This window comes from Manduca sexta, unplaced genomic scaffold, assembly GCF_014839805.1.
Source record: "Manduca sexta isolate Smith_Timp_Sample1 unplaced genomic scaffold, JHU_Msex_v1.0 HiC_scaffold_3412, whole genome shotgun sequence".
Classification (NCBI taxonomy): domain Eukaryota; kingdom Metazoa; phylum Arthropoda; class Insecta; order Lepidoptera; family Sphingidae; genus Manduca; species Manduca sexta.
In genome coordinates, this window is record NW_023594478.1 from 349 (window position 1) to 6,006 (window position 5,658).

The 5,658-nt window shown below is 32.4% G+C and overlaps 1 long non-coding RNA gene across 1 annotated transcript; it reads left to right on the top strand.

Moving 5' to 3' along the window:
- Positions 1 to 1,212: 1,212 nt before the first annotated feature.
- LOC119192946 lies at positions 1,213 to 3,369 on the top strand. The gene is made up of 2 exons (XR_005113786.1): positions 1,213 to 1,294; positions 2,970 to 3,369. It is a non-coding gene; the product is annotated as an uncharacterized LOC119192946 (long non-coding RNA).
- The last annotated feature ends 2,289 nt before the right edge of the window (positions 3,370 to 5,658 follow it).

Genomic DNA, 5,658 nt, shown 5'->3' on the forward strand with positions numbered 1-5,658 from the left:
TATCTAACAAAAATGTGAATGACATAGTTTTGTACTTATTCTTTAGTATATTTCATGTTATCTTGAAAAAAAAATAATATATTTGAAATTTAGACACTGTAATCAACTCAAAATTATGACAATTTGATTATGATTTGTAAAGAATTACAAATCATAATTTTGAGTTGATTATCATATTGTTAAGATTCATCAGGAATTTTGCACTAAACACTTCATTAAAGTATAATAATAGCTTCACATAATTTATTAACACAGGATTAAATCTTTAAATCAAAATATTACTGAAAAATTAAAATTGGCGTTGGTGCCGGCATGAAGTCCGCGTAAATCGGCCGAGCAGACAAATAAACTAGACGCGTCATTGACGCGACGCCACCAGGTACAAGGTGCCACTCAAAGAGAATTATAATATATATCGAAAGCCACGAGTGTATCTTTTTTTCTACCGCGTCGAAAGGTCTTACAAAATGTCAAACGACAAAAGAGCTCTAAAGGTCGAATTACCAAAAATAACAGAGAAATGTGTTATATGTATACTTTCTATACTATTGTATAAAGCTGACCAGTTTGTTTGTTTGAACACGCTAATCTCAGGAACTACCGTCTCAAATAAAAAAAAATATTTCAGTATCAAATAGCCTATTTATCGTGGATGGCTATAGGCTATATATCATCACGCTATGACCAATGGGAGCGGGGCAGTGATGAAAAATGTTGCAAAAACGGGGAAAATTTATTACTTTTGACAGCTTCCGTTGCAGGCGCTGCGTAAACGGTTAAGTTATGCAACCATTATGTATGACGCAATTGTTCCTCTTAAAAAGTTCTAAGATATATATTATAAAACAAAGTCCCCCGCTGCATCTGTATGCCTGTGTGGCGCTTTAAACTCCAAAATTACCCATCTGATTTACATGAAATTTGGTTTGAAAATAGTTTGAGACCCTGCGAAGAACATTAAAAACTTTCTATCCCGGGAAATATATAGCGTGACTTTTATAGTAGAAGTCTTTAGCCGGAAAACCTTTGTCACGCGGGCGGAGCCGCGGACAAAAGCTAGTACTTAATATGGCTGATGAAGGTACTTTACGTGCTATCAAGATCTCACAACTAACATTTTGAAGACGGATATGTTATTAATAATATTAGTATTTTGTGTTTTTGACAGGTCAGCCAAATATATAAAATGACGCGACGAGACTGTGTTTATTGTGTCAGTGGATTTTACTTTGAACATATCGAAACTTTAACATAATGAGATTGTCATTTATATTTTTAATTGTATTGTATTTCGGTAAGTAACTATTAATTTTCATAATATTTAATGTGTAAAAATGTGTTTGGTGGAATACTGAGGAGTGAACACCAAATTTGTTTTAAAAGATTTGACTAATATTCAGTTCATTGTGAATGTTTTATTATAACATTATAAATGAAGATTAAAATTAATTAGGTTAATGATTTTACGTTATAGCCCACAGCAACATAAAAAACAGGTCTTTGTAGCCAGCATAATAAGTTTGAGTACGGCATACCACAAACATGCAATAGATTGCTTTACTATGCAGCTTTCAAGTTCTTTTATGATAGAGATGAAGAAAACGTGCGGTCAACAGTTGTTTTTCAAAGAAAAGTCAGATATTCGCCGCATGCGCATTGTGATGAAAGCAGCGATAGCCTTGTTAGGAGTGGAATGGACTGCCGAGACGAATGTCTGCAGATGCAAAAACCAAAGGCGCGCACATCTGACTTTTCTAATACTTATGTGTGTATTCTGTGTGAATTATCGTATGCTTTAACGGTGAGGGAAGTTATCGTGAGGAAACCTCCGTATTTAAGGTTCTCTAAAATAACTTTGAGGGTACTTATAAGTTGTATGAAGTGTGCCAGTCCGCACTAGGCCCTCGTGAAGGACTAAGGCCTAATCCCTAGGTTCCTAAGCTGGAAGTAATTACCCCCGCAGGGGTAAATAAGCTATTTCAGGTGCAACAAATAATACATAGACTACTTTTAATTCTGATAATTTCCGGTGTTCCCGTCGGAAATGTTTATTTTTTATTTTTTTACTAGATGTCGCTGGCGTCTTAAATATGGTTACTGCATTGACGTATATTCCATAGACACGAACGTCCGTATAAACTATTTGTTCAAAATCTGAATTAAAATGGCAACCAAAACGTCACTGTCATAATCTATTTGTTCACTTAAATAACTAATAATTTTACTTATTTCACTAATATTTTTAGTAACATCCAAGTTTGCACTTAGACTAGCGTTTTTATATTATGAGCGCACTCCGTATACAGCCACAAGCATCAATATTGACCATACTAACACCAGTTTGAATGGATAACGGTTCAATTCAGTTGAACTCAGTGAATGTTTGGAACATATTTATTGTATTGTAGTACATATACATATATCGATGTGATGCTATAAGTCAGTACAGTACTCGACGAATTTATATAGCGGAAAAACTAGGTATACCAATAAAAACTAAAAAAAATTACCATTACCTACTAATATACTGGTTAAAAATTTGGAGTCATTGCCTAATTAAAATTAAACATTCTTTTCGTGTATTCATTTATGTAGCTTAACTCGCAATTTTATTTATAAGAAAAATTTGCAATTTTTATTGTAAGAAGTAGTCTCTACTAAATCCAACTCAAAAACATAACAAAAAAACGACACAAGAAAGCGACATTCGCAATTTCGACGACTTATAATTATTTTAGTTTAAAACCAAATTACTGAAGCAATTTTGAAAAAAAAAATACTTCATGAATGACCGAGTTATGAGGGTTACCTAATAACATTAAAACATACACATCGAATTGATAACCTCCTCCTTTTTTTGAAGTCAATTAAAAAAGGCTTTTAACGCAGTCGAAGTCGCGAGCATTAGCTAGTTTATAATAAAGTAATAAACTAGTGCAATGTAATCTAATATATTTTATTAATATCAGGTCTGGGAGCTCTGGGATCTCGGATCAGAAATACAAGAAGTAGTGTGCCATATGATTTATTGCCATCTTATTTAATTGGCGGTAATTCGGGAACCGGGGGTGAACCTTCAATATATACAAAAACAGAGGATATAAAGAATATAGAAACGGGTAAAAATTCTACACTGGATACAAAGGATACCAAGCATACCGTCAGTTTACTTGCAGAACTCACTAACGGCAAAAAATAAAGAACCGTTTATAATGCCTAGAACATCGTCTTGACTTATATCTAGCTGTTCAAATTTGGAAATTATTACTCCAGCATAAAGTTGATAATTACATTAATAGGACTGTTGGTTCCATTAAAATCTTTAAGTCACATTGTAAAATTTAAATAAAGTCTTAGTTTTGAAATAATGTATGTTTTCTTTCTCGACACTTCGTTAGCCAGCTATATTTTAGGTAGGTCCGAGTTTTGAACACCGTGCTAGGAGGTAGGTAAGGTAGTAGGCAAACGAATTTGTGTTACAATTTTGTTAGTTATATTACAACGCATTCATTTTATATCCAAGGCTTAAAATTTGTATATTTTCTCCAACTAGAATTTATTGCCATCCACAATAGACAGTATAAAACGAACGCTCTGTACAACATTAGAAAATTGCAATAGATGAGGATTCATTAGACGTATTTTTTATAACTATATATTTTATAGACAAATCTTCATGCAAGTAATTTTCTTTACCAAACAACGGTTTGATTTTTCAATTAAATTAAGTGTGTTTTTAATTCAAATAATTAAATTTATATCTTTTAATGATAAAGATAATTTTGTTAACTTTCGAAACTGATTTATAATTTTTTTCCGTTCAAAAAGTACATATTTCTTAAAATAGACCTGTATTTTAAGAAATACTTAATCCTAAACCACCAGCAAAAGCCCAGTGGCAAGAAGTCATTAAGGTAATAATTTTTAATTTATTTTAAATATTACTTATTAATTTAACATACTCACTCGATTTTAAGAATAAAAATATTTAACAATATAATAGTGTTTTGCTTTTTTTAAACATAATCATATCTTAGATGATATAGGGAAAACAATATAACCAAAACTAAAAGTAGCTTATTTCATACTTTTGTATTTGTCAGTTAATGAGTTCTTGCAGTAAACCGACGATAAACGCCTCCTTTTTGAAGTCGGCTACAAAACTTTTAACGCAGGCGAAGCCGTGAGTAACACCTAGTATTCTATAAGACATAAGTAATATCTAAAAGCAACTTTGCTTCTTTAACGTAGTTGAGAAGATATTAACGAATCTTTGGTACACGATATTTGTAAATAGGCACCGCTTTCAAGCTATCAACCATGACTATGCTTAATTCCATCATAAGTGAATATCTGTAATAACAGTTCAATTTATTCAAGGCAACACTTATATTCACAGCAAATCACTTTTTAATGTAACCTTTTTTACAGTTTATGAGTCGAGTTTATTGTTGTTGTTAGTCGAACAACATTAAACTGGCCTCATATTTCACAATACCGACATCATCATTTGTGTTTCTCATTGACATACAGATAACTACAAAAACATTTGATCTATACTGATATACATATAAAAGCTGAAGAGTTTTTTTGTTTTAAACGCGCTAATTTCAGGAACTGTTAAACCGATTTTGGTATTGTTTTCAATAATGGCTACATTACTGAGTGCTATACGCTACTTTGTATCCCGAGAAAATATTTATCCCGAAAAATCATTTTAACGCGGGTCAAGTCGCAACAATAGCTAGTTTATAATAAACGAGTGCAATGTAATCTAATATATCTTTATTAAAATCAGGTCTGGGGGCACTGGGATCTTGGATTACAAATAGAAGAAGAGTGAGCCTATTTGATATTATTACAAATAATTTAAGTTACGGACATGCAAGAACCGCGGGTCTCACTTCAAGAAATAAAAACAGAGGTCACAATTATTAAAGATGATATAAAGAATAGAGAAGCGGTTATAAATTCTACACAGGCTACAAATGATACACCGGCTACAGATGATATACTGGCTACAAATGATACCACAAATGATGCTACAAATGATACAAAGGAAACAAACTCAACCAAGGATGTATACCTAAATAAGGCTCCGTGGCACGCGGGCTGTACACGAAGACTAAGGACCCTTACATGCAAATATGCGGAGGCACCATTATCGCTAACAATGTAGTTTTGACGGGTAAGCATACAATAGAGTAATATTATGTACAACAAATAAAATATAATATTTATTACATTTTATGTTATATTATATACGAATTAACATAAATCAATTGAAATAATATATTGACTAATGCAGCGTTTAATCTGTGCGAGTCAACCACACAAGTTGGTGTACAAATTAAAAATCTCAAAACGTTACACATAAACCTTTGAAGTTCGTTTTAGTAAGGACAAATAATTTTTTGATACGAACACAACAGTCTAAAGGTGATTTAAAACTTTGAATTTGTTCAGCTCCTTTTTTGGCTGACTGTGCAATATACATACAATATGCATTAGGCAATATTGCGTTCCATATTTATTCAGTTATCGATATATTTACCAGTAGTATTCAAATCCTTTAAGTAGTACTTATCTGAAGCTATGCTCGATAGGGCGATACAGTATCCCCCTCATCCCATCTTAGAGTGTTGCCATCCTTCCCCG